The sequence below is a fragment of the Pristiophorus japonicus genome, chromosome 4 (genome assembly GCF_044704955.1).
Source record: "Pristiophorus japonicus isolate sPriJap1 chromosome 4, sPriJap1.hap1, whole genome shotgun sequence".
Taxonomy (NCBI): domain Eukaryota; kingdom Metazoa; phylum Chordata; class Chondrichthyes; family Pristiophoridae; genus Pristiophorus; species Pristiophorus japonicus.
Genome location: NC_091980.1, coordinates 86,471,253 through 86,488,981, shown reverse-complemented (window position 1 = coordinate 86,488,981; position 17,729 = coordinate 86,471,253).

The window sequence follows — 17,729 nt, the reverse complement described above, 5'->3', positions numbered from 1 at the left end:
CCGGTCAGACCGGAATCACCTCAAGTGACAGAGACGCATGCTGAGGCTCAGCCACCAGAGCCACAACTGCGGCGCTCCACGAGAGAGCGCCGACCACCCGATCGACTTAACCTCTGAAACTAAAAGACCTAAGGGGGGAGGTGATGTCATGTATTTCACCATCTTGCAATGACTATAAGTATGTAACTGTAACTCATGCATTCTGTACCTGTGTCCTTGTAATGCACACCCTGACCATAGGGAGTGAGCTCCTCACCTGGGCTTCCAGCTATAAAAGGGGAGGTCCCACCCAGGATCAGCACTCTTCAGTCCTGGAAATAAAGTGAAGGTCACAGAGTGACTGTGTCTGATATATCCATGCCTCGTGTGAGTTTGTAACAAGGTGCAGAGACACTACAGACGCACTTAGCATGATTCGGCAGCAGCGGAGCTGTGATGTATCCTACATGGCTACTGTTGGTAGCATCACAAGGTGTGCCACCAGAGAGGACAGCAGTGGGAAGCTTGTAGGTCGCCTTACAGGTGTGCCTGGCCTAGTATAAAAGGCAGGCCACCAGGTGTGATCCTCAATCTGGATGAACTAATAAAGGACTAAGGTCACTGCAGTTCAAGTACAACACACTGCCTCGTGGAGTCATTACTAGAGCATCTAAGGACACTACAATTGGCCACGAGATTTCGAACTTTCACGCGAAAATGGCTACCCTTGGTATGTTGCAGCAGTTCGCCGATGGTGATGATTGGGATGCCTTTGTGGAGGGGCTAGAACATTTCTTCACAGCAAACAACCTGGCAGGAGACGACCCGGCCACACTGGCTGATAAGCGGCGAGCTATCTTGCCAACCAATTGTGGGCTCACCGTCTATGGCCTCGGCAGGGACTTGCTGACACCAGCGAAGACAACGACCAAGTTGTACAAGGAGCTCGTAACCCTGATCCAGGAGCATCTTCACAGCCAGACACTGGTTCTACACCCACCGATGGCCCGAAGGCCAGGAAATCGCGAAGTACGCTGCAGACCTCAGGAGGCTGGCGGCACGTGCGAGTTCGGCACCCACCTCAACGAAGCGCTGCGGGACATTTTTGTCATTGGAATTGGCCATGAGGGCCTTCTTCACAAGTTACTGTCGGCGGATACCACAGTCACACTGCAGAAGGCCATCTCTGTGAGCCAGGCATTCATGACCTCGACCTGCGGCTCTAGGCAGATGATTCACCCTCAGGACTCAAACCCGGCAGGTACTGTGCACAGAGTGCCGCCGTTTAGAGGCTGGACTGTAGAGCGCAAACCCTCTCAGGGAAGAGAGAACAGTCCCCTGAGTCCCTTAACTCAGAGTCCGCCGAGGGGAGCTAATCGAATAGCACCATGCTGGCGTTGCGGAGGGAATCACAGGGCTCACCAGTGCCATTTTAAAGACTATGTATGCAAAGGCTGCAACACAAAGGGCCACCTCCAGCGAATGTGTAAAAGAAATATGGTGCACTGTGTTGATGAAGAGTCTGCAGATGGTCATGAATCCGACGTGGATTATGAATCGATCGGCAGAGAGGCAGCCCAATCCCGCGCGGAGGTACATAGCATGTTTACCTGCATCACCGAGTGTCCCCCGCTGAAGATGGAAGTCGCGATAGAGGGAAGCCCAGTCTTCATGGAAGTGGTCACGGGGGTGAGCTAGTCAGTGAAGAATCAAGGAGCCTTTGAGAGGCTATGGGACAATCAGGCTGAATGACCCGAGTTGGTCCCGGTTCAGGCAAAACTGCGTTGCTCGGCAGAAGGTGGATGGAGAAGATCCACTGGAAGTGGGAAGACTTCACCCCGCCAGCGATCGAAGCCCTCTGTGCTCAGAGGCAAAGCAAGCCCTCACATGAGAGTGGACTCAGCACCAGAGAGCAGACCAGCACGGCACCCGAGGCACAGACAACTCAGCACGACTGCGTGGAGATGATCCAGCTGAGACGACCCGAATGCACCTTCCAGGCTCTAGTGGCAGGACTCCGGAGGAAGAAAATCAGATCCAGAGGCGACTTCCCAGCTTCGGAGGCAGAACCCAGGGACAAGAGGATCACCGCAGTCGACATCGTGGATGGAGGAAAGATGGCGCCCAAACCACGAGGTGAGGCGCTGAAGAAAAAGATGGCCGCGGCCAGACCACGAGGTGCAGAGCTGATGGAGCAACACATGGCACCAAACGGAGAAGCAGATTGGGGTAAAGAAAGCAAGGCTCTCTTAAAGGAGGCCTGCAACCCACTACAATTAAAGGGACAGTTCCACACACTCAAGCAATGTAATAGTAACTGTAAGTCAGAGACAAAATGTGTAACTGATCATGTAAAATGTGTAACTAATAATCTGAATTGTGTACATGCAACCAGTGAGGAAAAGTCGCACGATTATGTAAAATGTGTAATTGATGATCTGAACTATGCACACGCAACCAGCGAGGAAAAGTCACGCGATTGAGATCGGACCCACAGAGTGTCCATCATAAGTAAGGAAAAGTTGTGCGATGCAGGATTTCAATTGCACTCAGCCAATGCAGCGGGCAGACACCCATCGGGAGCACACAGGTCCAGTGAGCTACCCAATGCTGTAGCCTGTGTCCCGGGGACCAGAGTCATGCACCATGGAGTGTGGCCACAAACAGCCGACACACACGAGCTGCACAGCAAGCGACGGCACCAGTATCGATACCATACCCCTGGTCGGCTCCACCTCTCAGGCAGCCGATGGCACCAACTGCCACGAGCCTGAAGGAGCAGACTGTACTAAGGCGCAGTCCCCAGACCCCATAGCCACAAAGGCCATACCCATAGATGTAGGGTCACCCGCCACTGTTCCCCCAACGGAAATAGGCACCAGCCAGGATTCCAAACTGAACGACGCTCAGGCCAACGAGTCAGCACTGCTTGACGACAGCTCCTCAGGGAGCAGCAGCGACCGGGGCGCAAAGAAAGGACAGGGAAGTCACAGGCATCTGTGAACCATTCCGATGCTTGGGACCATGACAACAGCCCCGAGAGCAGGCTACGTGAGCCAACCGGGTTCCCACTGCTAGCACCAGGCACTGAGCTGCCACCAGATGGCAGGGACACAATCCAGTAGCTCTGGAACTAGCGTCTCCTCATGTACTGGTCACTACATCGATAAGGCATCCAACGTACTTGTCACACCACGGAACCACAAAAAAAAAATGCAAAACCCACTTTCCTGAACTTGAATGTACATGAATGCCAGGAGCCCCCGCCATAATCGGGGGGGGAGGGGGGGAGGGGAAGAATGGAGTGGTCAGGGACACACACACACAAACAGCAACCACCAGCATGCTACTGCATCAACTACTCACCCAAGGTTGAAGTGACCCGCCAAGGGTCAACCAGACAGAGCCCACATAGAGCTAAGCCCAGAGCACAGTCAATACAGAGGTGATTTGCACTGAAGGTTCAGGGGGGAGTGATGTCATGTATCCTACATGACTACTATTGGTACTATCACAAGGTGTGCCACCAGAGGGCACAGCAGTGGGAGGCTCTTGCGTTACCTGTACAGATGTGCCTGGTCTCGTATAAAAGACAGGTCACCAGGTGTGATCCTCACTCTGGAGTTAAATAATAAAGGACTACGGTCACGACAGTTCAAGTACAACACACTGCCTCATGGAGTCATTACTAGAGCACCTAAGGACACTACAGGAGCAGTAGTGGGGGAGCGGGTCACCGCCGGGATAACACAGGAGCGTAATAATCGTGGTCATTACACGAAAAGCCGGCGGCCATTGCTCTCTGCAGCATGGCCACTGCGTTCCGGTGTTAAGAGGTCTTAAGGAAAGGGGCAATTTCAGCCCCCAAGTATTTCTGTTGTAAACGTTTCCAAAACAAAATTAATAATTTTTTCAGCAACTAAATGGTTGGCAGGTGATTAGATTTTTCTTCTCTAAGGGCTAGTTAATTGTGAAGCGTCTTATTTTGTTGATTAGTACTGCACATCTGAATTGCTGTATTCAAAATGCCTCTTCTATCCATCAACCCAGTTGCTAACTGTTACAGTTTGGCTCTTTCCCCATTCTTTCAGGCTCACAACAGCAAGCCACTTTTCATAGGCAAACTTACAGCTCCTAAGAACATAAACTTGTAACCTTGGGACTAATAATGGGATGGAAAACACCTGAAGCACTGCAATGCTTTGGTTGCTTGAGCCCTGTGTCTTCTGGCGCGGTGGCCTAGGGCCTACTCTGCGTTCAATAGCCATGCACGTGCCAATATGGGCCAGATGTGCTCTGTACTTACAGCCTGTACACAGACTCATTAAGGCTCATTAAGGACCAGAGTTTAACACAAATGAGAGAAACCCATTATGTAGCTAGAGCACTAGAACAGTGCTCTAGAAGCTCAGCACCCATTTGAAATGGGCACTTCAAGAGAGACTTCCAGATATGTTTCACAATATATTGCTCGCCTCCACATAGGGCTACTTTTGTTGCAGGCCATCCTTCTGCAATGCCTTTAATACTGGGATCTAGGAAATTGACCACTCTGCCACAAGCCATTAAAAAAAACCAGACAGAGCTTTAAGGGAAGCCAGCATGCACTTTAGCAATGAGCTCAATATTCTCCCAGCACAGCACGCACTATGCTGGGATTACATTATATGTTTTTATGCATTGAATGAATGCATAAGGTATGAAAGTATTAATAATTATCCTTATAGTTGGTTAGACTTGGTAATCATTTGGTTACACCTAGGAATGCTTATGTATGCCTACCATTTATTTCTGATTGATTTGATAGGTGGAAATCATTCTGCTGCCAGACCACTTGATTACGTTCAGAATGGTAATATCCTGCAGGCTAAAACTACAAGTTGGATTTATTATCAAGAAATAAATTTATACATATACAGCCTGCTTTCTTTGAACATCAAGTAATTCTAGGCATCATGGAGTAGATCTTCACTTTGTGCGATAATGTAAAATAGGTGATAGAGAGTCAGCAGTCCATTTCACATCTCTCCCGATTTTTATATCCATTGAAGTCAACGAAGAGGTAAAGCTAGCAGCAGTTTGAGGGCCTGGCTACTCTGAGAAATCCACCCAACACACTGGTCCTCATATCTACTGAGAGATAAAATGAGTTCCATTATGGGCCATCTGAAGGTCCCAAATTTAAAGGTAATTGGACAATTTTTCTTCCTCTATTCCCTGTCTTTTAATCTTCAGGCCCCATAAGAGTCTTTGTGAGCCTTCCCACCCCCTTGGAGCAGTTGGGTGTGTCCCTTTATATTGCCCCCCTTCAGACATAGGACACCACCCTCATTACTCAAATAACTCAATTCCTGTGATGTGTGGCTGGGGCATGGAGAGGTGGAAGCGATGGGTAGAAATCTCACTCCACCATATTTCTGTTATGCTGAATTGGTTCTCAGAATTTTTAGGCTATGTGGTCTAGGCCCATGCTTGAAGAATGCACATTGGGGTATCAAAGGCTTCCAATGCTTTTATATCATCCCAGCAAGAGATAGTACGTTCAGGAGAGGAGGGGAGAAATATAATTTAAAAAAAACCTTAGATGACCACAAAAGAGATCCCATGTTCCCTGTTGCATTTATCTTCTCTGCCTTTTCAAGCAGAAAAGTACTTTTATCCAACAAGAATATTGCAAAAAGAAACAATACAAAATACCCTCAATCCTAATGTCCTTGAAAGTCATCTAGTCATGCGTTACAAGTAAGTGTAAAGAGAGAAAATATCCCACATCATAGCATAAACAATAAAATAATCAAGCCTGGTATATGGCGCTGGACTTGGATGCATAGAACATCAAGAAGGCTGGCACATCAAAAGTTGTTCTGTGTAGATCCTTCCACCACACTGAAAGCAAAAATTCATCATGTAGGTGTGAGGCTCTTGGAGATATGGTAAGCATTATCGGAAGACTGAGTATACTATACAAGTTCAGTGCCTATCGTGATAAGAGAAGATGAAGATAAAGACTAGCTGTAGACATCTTTGGGCTTCTCCCAGGGCTCCTGAAGACCCTCTGGACCACGAGGATCCCTGCGCTAATCCCAACACCAGATGCTCTCCAATTAGATGCCTAATAGTCCCCCATAAATAAAGTGGCCAGCAAAGGCCCTACCACCTCATTAACATCTCTGTGATGGGCCTGCTTAACTCCCCTTGAGAGTTTTAGTTTCTTTTTTCACATGACAGTGAGAACTGGAAGGCTATTCAACTCTGGAAGGTATAATTTCTCTAGTTCTCATTCACTATTCATGCCCATTATTTCCAACAGGAATCACTGGATAGCGATTAAAACGGTTGTTTTTCCTCCCTCCAGGGCAAAGAATTCAACTGGAGAAAAGTGGTCTCTTGCTGCAGCCAAAATGCAACATCTTAATTGGTTATTGGTATACACAGGTGAGACATTTCGATATAAGAGCAGTGACTTACGTTGCAGCAGCTGAGCCAACACAATACTTTCCCTTATTTTAGTTGGACTCTTTCTTATGTTCCACATTGTGAAACGACTGGACTGTTGACTTCAGAATTACCTATTCGATGCATAATTGTTTGTTTTGTTGTGTTGGCTGCTAACTAATCCATCTACTTCAATGGGTGCATGAGGAATGACTAAATCAAGTGCACATTCAGTAAACTGTGCATAGTCAGTTCTTTATCAGCAAATATCCTGTTAGCCATATAAATGCAGTCAGACCTCACTGTAACTTAATCTTGATAAATACACCACTACTTTGCCAAGACATTACATGCTTGGATTGAGATCTCTGTAAACTCCAGATAAAATTGGCCAATTTTCAAACCTTTGTACCACAGCACATTTCATCATTCGCTCAGCCATTCAATCTAAAGAAAAACAGGAAATACTGAACAAGCTCATATTTTACACACAGGGGATTTACATCCAAAATATGCTACTCTGATTGGATAATGTTTAACAGTGGATTGACTGTATTGTGTGTGTTCAAGCTAAAGAAAAGAATAATCAGGAGAATATTTTTACTTGGCTAAGGTACTCTATACAATTCCAATAAATGTGACATGGTTTGCATTGATATAATGCCATTCTTCTAGATGGGTTCATGAATCTGAGTAAATCTACAACAAAATCTGTTCTTGCTTAGAACTTGACATAACAGGTGTTCCTCTTGTCTCCAGCAGAAGCTCAGTTGTACTACAGTATTGGAAGAAAGCTCAAAACTTAAAAAAAATCTTTTCATTAAAAAAGGTAATTCTACGTGAATTCCAGCTGAAATTCCACACTTCGGCCTGAGTTTTCTAAGGTGGTTGTGGGCGCAATCGGTGGCGGGTTGGATGGGAAAGTTGATTTTTTTGACAGCAGGTCGGGAACCCACTGTCACCTTGCTCCCACACGTTATTCCCCCAGGCACATCTGTCATCATGGAGCTGATCCGACCGGCAGCAGCGGGCGACCCAATTGAAATCATCATTAGGTAGTTTACAGGCATGTAAGATCCATTTGTCACTTACTTTTTTAATTTACTTGCATGGCCACGGGATGCACGCAGCTCAGGAACCACATCTATCAACCTGAAGTGGGAGTTCCGTGGCCATTGCTCCAGCTGATTTTCTGGTTGGCAAACAATAACTAGTGGGATGCCGCAGAGATCAGTGCTGGGACCTCAACTATTTACAGTCTATATTAATGACTTGGATGAAGGGACCGAGTGTAATGTAGCCAAGTTTGCTGATGATAAAAAGATGGGTGGGAAAGCAAATTGTGAGAAGGACACAAAAAATCTGCTAAGGGATATAAATAGGCTAAGTAAGTGGGCAAAAATTTGGCAGATGGAGTATAATGTGGGAAAATATGAGGTTATCCATTTGGCAGGAAAAAATAGAAAAGCAAATTATAATTTAAATGGAGAAAAATTGCAAAGTGCTGCAATACAGAGGGACCTGGGGGTCCTGCAGGTACAGCAAATAATCAGGAAAGCAAATGGAATGTTGGCCTTTATGCAAGGGGGATAGAGTATAAAAGCAGAGAAGTGCTGCTACAACTGTTCATGGTATTGTTGAGGTCACACCTGGAGTACTGCATACAATTTTGGTCTCCATATTTAAGGAAGGATGTACTTGCATTGGAGGCAGTTCAGAGAAGGTTCACTAGATTGATTCTGAAGATGAGGGGGTTGACTTATGAAGATAGGTTGAGTAGATTGGGACTCATACTCATTGGAGATCAGAAGAATGAGAGTTGATCTTATCGAAACATATAAAATAATGAGTGGACTCAACAAGGTGGATGCAGAGAGTATATTTCCACTCATAGGGGAAACTAAAACTTGGGGGGCATTATTGTATATGTAGGCACTGTGTTAATGACTCCACGAGGCAGGGGCATGGCACTTGAACTGTACAGACTGTAGTCCTTTATTGCAGTTCCTAGAGTGAAGACACCAAGAGGAGCTGCGTGGAGAGGCAGTCGGGACTTCGGCGAGAGGCCTATAAAAGACATAGCAGGGAGTCCGGGCCCAGCGTCGAGGAGGTGCGTGGAGAGGCAGTCGGGACTTTGGTGAGAGGCCTATAAAAGGCACAGCAGGGAGTCCGGAGAGCAGCGTCGAGGAGGTGCATGGAGAGGCAGTCGGGACTTCGGCAAGAGGCCTATAAAGGCCCAGCTTGTGCAGTTACAGGGAGAAGGCAAAAAATAAGTAGAAAGAAAATGAAAGGTGACGTCACAGCCAAGGGGGTAAGTCATTGGCTGGTGATTGGTAAGAAGTTTTTCTTTTTCTTTTCTATATCAGTAAGTAAACTTTGAACATTGTTGTTGCCAATTTAAGTGTATCTAAGGGTTAAGTCATGGCAGGAGAGCTCGGATATGTGTTATGCTCCTCCTGTACTGTGTGGGAACTCAGGGATGCTTCCAGTGTCCCTGACGACTACGTGTGCGGGAAGGGTATCCGCCTGTAGATCCTGACGGACCGCATTGCGGCAAGTGGAGCTACGGGTGGATTCACTCTGGAGCATTCAAGATGCTGAGAATGACGTGAATAGCACGTTTAGCGAGTTGGTCACACCACAGGTAAAAGGTATAAAGCCAGATAGGGGATGGGTGACCAACAGGAAGAGTAGAGCAAGGAAGGTAGTGCAGGAGTCCCCTGTGGTCATCCCCCTGCAAAACAGATACACCGCTTTGAGTACTGTTGAGGGGGATGACTCATCAGGGGAGGGCAGCAGCAGCCAAGTTCATGGCATCATGAGTGGCTCTGCTGCACAGGAGTGCAGGAAAAAGAGTGGGAGAGCAATAGTGATAGGGGATTCAATTGTAAGGGGAATAGATAGGTGTTTCTGCGACCGCAACCGAGACTCCAGGATGGTATGTTGCCTCCCTGGTGCAAGGGTCTAGGATGTCTCGGAGCGGGTTCAGGACATTCTGAAAAGGGAGGGTGAACAGCCAGTTGTCGTGGTGCATATAGATACCAATGACATAGGTAAAGAACGGGATGAGGTCCTACAAGGCGAATTTAGGGAGCTAGGAGCTAAATTAAAAAGTAGGACCTCAAAAGTAGAAATCTCAGGATTGCTACCAGTGCCACGTGCTAGTCAGAGTAGGAATCGCAGGATAGCTCAGATGAATACGTGGCTTGAGGAGTGGTGCAGAAGGAAGGGATTCAAATTCCTGGGACATTGGAACCGGTTCTGGGGGAGATGGGACCAGTACATACCGGACGGTCTGCACCTGGACAGGACCTGAACCAATGCCCTAGGGGGAGTGTTTGCTAGTGCTGTTGGGGAGGAGTTAAACTAATATGGCAGGGGGATGGGAACCTATGCAGGGAGACAGAGGGAAATAAAATGGAGTCAGAAGCAAAATATAGAAAGGAGAACAGTAAAAGTGGAGGGTAGAGAAACCCAAGGCAAAAAACAAAAAGGGCCACATTACAGCGAAAGTCTAAAGGGGCAAAGTGTGTTAAAAAAAACAAGCCTGAAGGCTCTGTGCCTCAATGCGAGGAGTATTCGGAATAAGGTGGATGAATTAACTGCGCAGATAGCAGTTAACGGATATGATGTGATTGGCATCACAGAGACATGGCTCCAGGGGAACCAAGGCTGGAAACTCAACATCCAAGGGTATTCAGCATTTAGGAAGGATAGACAGAAAGGAAAAGGAGGCGGGGTGGCTTTGCTGGTTAAAGATGAACACACTGCAATTGTAAGGAAGGACATTAGCCTGGATGATGTGGAATCAGTATGGGTGGAGCTGCGGAATTCCAAAGGACAGAATACGCTAGTGGAAGTTGTGTATAGACCACAAATAGTAGTGGTGAGGTTGTGCAATAAAAGTACAGCAGTAATCATGGGCGACTTTAATCTACACATTGATTGGGCTAACCTAACTGGTAGCAATGCGGTGGAGGAGGATTTCCTGGAGTGTATTAGCAATGGTTTTCTGGACCAATATGTCGAGGAACCAACCAGGGAGCTGGCCATCCTAGACTGGGTGATGTGTAATGTGAAGGGACTAATTAGCAAACTTGTTGTGTGAGGCCCCTTGGGGAAAAGTGACCATAATATGGTAGAATTCCTTATTAAGATGGAGAGTGACAAAGTTAATTCAGAAACTAGGGTCCTGAACTTAAGGAAAGGTAACTTCGATGGTATGAGGCTTGAATTGGCTAGAACAGACTGGGAAACGATACTCAAAGGGTTGACGGTGGATAAGCAATGGCAAACATTTAAAGATCACATGAATGAACTTCAGCAAATGTACATCTTTGTCTGGAGTAAAAATAAAACTGGGAAGGTGGCTGAACCATGGCTAAAAAGGAAATTAAGGATAGTGTTAGAGCCAAGGAAGAGGCATATAAATTGGCTAGAAAAAGCAACAAACCTGAGGACTGGGAGAAATTTAGAATGCAACAGAGGAGGACTAAGGGTTTAATTAAGAGGGGGAAAATAGAGCATGAGAAGAAGCTTGAAGGGAATAAAAAAACTGACTGCAAAAGCTTCTAGAAATATGTGAAGAGAAAAAGATTAGTAAAGACAAACATAGGTTCCTTGCAGTCAGATTCAGGTGAAATTTTAATGGGGAACAAAGAAATGGCAGACCAATTGAGCCAGTACTTCGGTTCTGTCTTCACGAAGGAAGATACAAATAACCTTCCGAAGGTACTAGGGGACAGTGGGTCTAGTAAGAAGGAGGAACTGAAGGATATCCTTATTAGGCAGGAAATTGTGTTAGGGAAATTGATGGGATTGAAGGCCGATAAATCCCCGGGGCCTAATAGTCTGCATCCCAGAGTGCTCAAGGAAGTGACCCTGAAAATAGTGGAAGCATTGGTGATCATTTTCCAACAGTCTATCGACTCTGGATCTGTTCCCAGGGACTGGAGGGTGGCTAATGTAACACAACTTTTCAAAAAGGAGGGAGAGAGAAAACAGGTAATTATCGACCGGTTAGCTTGACATCAGTAGTGGGGAAAATGTTGGAATCAATCATGAAGGATGAAATAGCAGCGCATTTGGAAAGCAGTGACAGGATCGGACCAAGTCAGCATGGATTTATGAAAGGGAAATCATGCTTGATGAATCTTCTGGAATTTTTTGAGGATGTAACCAGCAGAGTGGGCAAGGGAGAACCAGTGGATGTGGTGTATTTGGACTTTCAAAAGGCTTTTGACAAGGTCCCGCACAAGAGATTGTTGAGCAAAATCAAAGCACATGATATTGCGGGTTATATACTCACGTGGATAGGGAACTGGTTGGCAGACAGGAAGCAGAGAGTCGGGATAAACGGGTCCTTTTCTGAATGGCAGGCAGTGATTAGTGGAGTCCCGCAGGGCTCAGTGCTGGGACCTCAGCTCTTTACAATATACATTAACGATTTGGATGAAGGAATAGAGTGTAATATCTCCAAGTTTGCAGATGACACTAAACTGGGTGGCGGTGTGAGCTGTGAGGAGGACGCTAAGAGGCTGCAGGGCGACTTGGACAGGTTAGGTGAGTTGGCAAATGCATGGCAGATGCAGTATAATGTGGATAAATGTGAGGTTATCCATTTTGGGGGCAAAAACGCGAAGGCAGAATATTATCTGAATGGCGGCAGACTAGGAAAAGGGGAGGTACAACGTGACCTGGGTGTCATGGTTCATCAGTCACTGAAAGTGGGCACGCAGGTACAGCAGGCGGTAAAGAAGCAAATGGTATGTTGGCCTTCATAGCTAGGGGATTTGAATATAGAAGCAGGGAGGTCTTAATGCAGTTGTACAGGGTCTTAGTGAGGCCTCACCTGGAATATTGTGTTCAGTTTTGGTCTCCTAGTCTGAGGAAGGACGTTCTTGCTATTGAGGGAGTGCAGTGAAGGTTCACCAGACTGATTCCAGGGATGGCTGGGCTGTCATATGAGGAGAGACTGGATCAACTGGGCCTTTATTCACTGGAGTTTAGAAGGATGAGAGGGGATCTCATAGAAACATATAAGATTCTGACGGGACTGGACAGGTTAGATGTGGGAAGAATGTTCCCGATGTTGGGGAAGTCCAGAACCAGGGGACATAGTCTTACGATAAGGGGTAGGCCATTTATGACTGAGATGAAGAGAAACTTCTTCACTCAGCGAGTTGTTAACCTGCGGAATTCCCTGCCGCAGAGAGTTGTTGATGCCAGTTCACTGGATATATTCAAGAGGGAGTTAGATATGGCCCTTATGGCTAAAGGGATCAAGGGGTATGGAGAGAAAGCAGGAAAGGGGTGCTGAAGGAATGATCAGCCATGATCTTATTGAATGGTGGTACAGGCTCAAAGGGCCGAATGGCCTACTTCTGCACCTATTTTCTATGTTTCTATGTGAGCTCCCTGTTATACTGGGTTACCTGCAGTGTACAGGTGTCCCTTAGGTCTCCAGCAGCAGCACCCTCTGGTGTACAGGTAAAATATCTAGAGGGTGAAGGTACATTCTGGTCTCGTGTCACAGTACATCAGTACATCATTGGCATGTATACATAACAGGCATAGTCTCAGAATAAAGGGCCACCATTTAAAACTGAGATGTGGAGGAATTTATTCTCTCAGAGGCTTGTAAATTTGTGCAATTCTCTGCCCCAGAGAGCTGTGGAGGCTGGGTCATTGAATATATTTAAGGTGGAGATAGACAGATTTTTGAGCGATAAGTGAATAAAGAATTAGGGGAGCAGGCAGGGAAGTGGAGCTGAGTCCATGATCAGCTCAGCCATGATCTTATTAAATGGTGGAGCAGGCTCAAGGGATCAAATAGCATACTCCTGCTCCTATTTCTTTTGATCTTATGATTACTTGACAGCATGAAATCATAGAATAATAGAATTATAGAATGATTACAGCACGGAAGAACGCCATTCGGCCCGTCAAGCTCGTGCCAGCTCTCTGCAAGAGCGCTTCAGCTAGTCCCTTTCCCCGTAGCCCTGCAAATTTTTTCCTTTCAGGTACTTATCCAACTCCCTTTTGAAAGCAGTGATTGAGTCTGCCTCAACCATCCTTTCAGGCAGTGCATTCCAGATCCTAACCACTCGCTGTGTAAAAAAGATTTTCCTCATGTTGCCTTTGGTTCTTTGCCAATCACCTTAAATCTGTCCTCTGGTTCTCGGCCCTTCTGCCAAAGGGAACAGTTTCTCTCTATTTACTCTGTCCAGACCCCTCATGATTTTGATCAAATCTCCTCTCAATCTTCTCTGCTCTAAGGAGAACAACCTCAGCTTCTCCAGTCTATCCATGTAACTGAACTCCCTCAGCCCTGGAATCATTCTCATAAATCCTCTCTGCACCCTCTCTAAGACTTTTACATCGTTCCCAAACTGCGGTGCCCAGAATTGGACACAATACTCCAGTTGAGACCGAATCAGTGTTTTATACAGACTCATCATAATGTCCACATTTTTGTACTCTATACCTCTATTCATGAAGCCCGCGATCCCATAAGCTTTTGTAACTGCTTTCTTAACCTGCCCTGCCACATTCAATGATTTTTGAACATATACCCCTAGGTTTCTCTGTTCATGCACCCTCTTTTGGATTGTACCCTTTAGTTTATATTTCCTCTCCTCATTCTTTCTACCAAAATGTATCACTTCACACTTTTTTGCATTAAATTTCATCTGCCACGTGTCCGCCCATTCCACCAGCCTGTCCATGTCATCTTAAAGTCTATCACTATCCTCCTCACTGTTCACTATACTTCCAAGTTTTATGTCATCTGCAAATTTTGAAATTGTACTCTGTACCCAAGTCCAAGTCATTAATATATATCAAGAAAAGCAGTGGTCCAGGTACTGACCCGTGGGGAACACCACTTTATACCTTCCCCATTCTAAAAAACAACAGTTCACCACTACTCTCTGTTTCCTGTCACTTAGCCAATTTCTTATCCATGCTGCCACTGTCCCTTTTGTTCCATGGGCTTCAACTTTGCTGGCAAGCCGATTAAGTGGCACTTTGTTGAATGCCTTTTGGAAATCCACATACACCACGTCAACTGCATTGCTCTCATCAACTCTCTCTGTTACCTCATCAAAAAACTAGATCAAGTTGGTTAAACTTACCTTTAACAAATCTATGCTGGCTTTCCTTAATTAATCCACACTTGTCCAAGTGACTGTTAATTTTGTCTCTGATTATTGTTTCTAAAAGCTTCCCTATGATGTTAAACTGACCGGCCTATAGTTGTTGGGTTTATCTTTGCACCCTTTTTTGAACAAGGGTGTAACATTTGCAATTCTCCATTCCTCTGGCACTATCTCCATTTCTAAGGAGGATTGAACAATTATAGCCAGTACCACTGTGATTTCTTCCTTCACTTCCCTCAGCTTCCTAGGATGCATCCCATCCCTGGTGTGTTTCCTACATTGCAACAGTGACTACACTCCAAAAGTACTTCATTGGCTGTAAAGTGCTTTGAGACAACCGGTGGTCATGAAAGGCGCTATATAAATCCAAGTCTTTCTTTTTTCTTTTCAGCGTCCTGGGATGCATCTCATCTGGTTCTGGTGACTTATCTACTTTACGTATCGACATCCTTTCTAGTAAATCATCTTTATCAATTCTTATCCCATCCAGTATTTCCTCTACCTCCTCCTTTACTATGTCTATGGCAGTATCTTCTTCCTTGGTGAAGACAGATGCAAAGTACTCGGTTAGTATCTCAGCCATACCCTCTTCCTCCATGCATAGGTCTTCTTTTTGGTCCCGAATCAGCCCCACCCTGCTCTTGCTCTTTTACTATTTATATGCCTATAGAAGATTTTTGGATTAGCTTTTATGTTAGCTGCCATTTTATTCTCATACCCTGTATTTGCCCCTCTTATTTTCTTTTTAACTTCTCTTCTGAACTTTTAATATTTAGCCTGATTCTTATATATATTCTCGACGTGACATCTATCATACGCGCTCTTTTTCTGCTTCATCTTACTTTCCAGCTCTTTCGTCATCCAAGGAGCTCTGACTTTACTTGCCCTACCTTTCCCCCTAGTGGGAACGTACCTCTACTGTGCTTGAACTATTTCTTCTTTAAAGGCAGCCCATTGTTTCACTACAGTTTTGCCTGCCAATCTTTGATTCCAATTTACCCAGGCCAGATCCGTTCTCATCCCACTGAAATTTGTCTTCCTCCAATTAAGTATTTTTACTCTCTATTGCTCTCGGTCCTTTTCCATAGCTAATCTAAACCTTATGATGCTATGATCACTGTTTCCCAAATGTTTACCTACTGACACTTGCTCCACTTGACCTATCTCATTCTCCAGAACCAGATCCAGTAATATCTCCTTCCTCATTGGGCCGGATACATACTGATCAAGAAAGCTCTACTGAACATACTTCAGAAATTCTTCCCATGCTCTGCCCTTTACACTATTATCCCAGTCTATATTAGGATAGTTGAAGTCCCCCATTATCACTCCTCTATCGTTCTTGTATCTCTCTGGAATTTCTCTGTAAATTTGCGCCTCCATATTTTTCCCACTAGATGGTAGCCTGTAGAATACAAAAGCAAAATACTGCAGATGCTGGAGTCTGCAACAAAAACAGAAAATGCTGGAAACCTCAGCAGGACAAGCAGCATCTGTGAGAGAAACAGAGTTAACATTTCAGGTCTGTGACCCTTTGTCAGAACTGGAAAAATCAGAGATGTAACAGGTTCTTAAGGAAGTGCAGGCGCAGGGAAAGGGGGAGGGGAGGAAAGAACAAAAGGGAAGTTCTGTGATAGGGTGGAAGATAGAAGAGATTAAGAGACAAAAGGGATGATGAACAAAAATGAGATGGTAATGGGACAAATTAAGAAACAAAAGATGAGTTGAGATGGGGTGCGAATGGCAGAATCATGGGATGGGAAAGAGAAAAAAAGAGGGTATAAAAAAAAGGGAAAACAATATGGGCAGAGATTATGGTCAGAAATTGTTGAACTCGATATTGTTGCCTATAGAATACACCTAGTAGCGGAATGGCACATCTATTATTTCTTAACTCTAACCAAATAGATTCTGTCCTTGACCTCGACATCCTCTCTCTCCAGCACTGTGGGCTAGACGTTACATTAGTGTCCAAAAGTGGGCGTTATTTATTAAGTGGGTACATTAGCGTTTATATTGGTTTTTGTGATCGCCGGAATATTGCCCATTTTCAAACCCGTTAGTTTCCACTTTATAATTTAGTCGTTAGCGGGAGCGATGTGAAATGGGCATTAGCATTTTTTTTTCAGTTGTGCAAGGCCGGCTTCCATAGCAACGGTCTTTTCCTGCATTTCAGGAGGTTAGGGGTCATCTGCACATGCGCAGAAGAGAGTGAAAGTGAAAGAGGAGAGAGAGAGAAAGAGAAAGAGAGAGAGAGAGATAGTGGAGAAAGCTGGTGAGGGATTGTGGTGGTATAGTGCTGTGGATTAGTGATTTTTGAGATTTTTGAGTTTTTTGAGAGTTATGGATAGGTATGGATGCAAGTGAAAACAGCAAAATACGGATAAGTGAGGAGGAGGAGGAGGAAGTGGCAGAGGTGGGAGGACGTAGGTGTGTAAAGCACTTCAGTGAGGAGGTCAATTCTGCCTTAGTGGCAGAAGTTGAACGAAGGTGGGCACAATTGACCTGGGTGGGCGTGGGAAACCACCCCCCTGGGTTTATCAACGGATTTGGGCAGAGATTGCCGAGGTGATTTCAGCCAGCAAGCATGAAGTCAAAGAGCCCAACCAGTGCCGCAAGCGCTGGAACTCTCTGGTTGGCTCCGGCAGAGTAAGTAAAATGTATTTATATTTATTTATGTAATTATAATTGTAATGATTAATTTAAATGCAGATCTGATGCATTGTAGTTAGATCAGTAATCATTTAATCCAAACCTCAATCTTAAACAATTTATTTGCAGACGGTAGATATAACCATGCATGCGATTATGTATAACATTTACGGTGGACTAGCATGTGTGTTGTAATTGTGTTGCGTAATAATTACGGGCGGTTTAATTAATTCTTGCCGTTAACTTGATGCTGAAACTAACACTGGCAATAAGTGCATGTTAGTTTCCATTTTGGGGGGAAATGGGTGATAAATAGCCGTTATACCTCATCTCAGCATTTAAATGGGCGCTAAGTGGGTGGTAGCGAGGCGAAACTAACTGAAAGTCTAGCTCTGTAACATTTTCCTTAACCAATACTACCACACCACTCCCTATCTTTCCTTCCCTATCTTTCCTGAACACTTTATATCCAGGAATATTTAATACCCAATCTAGCCTTTTTTG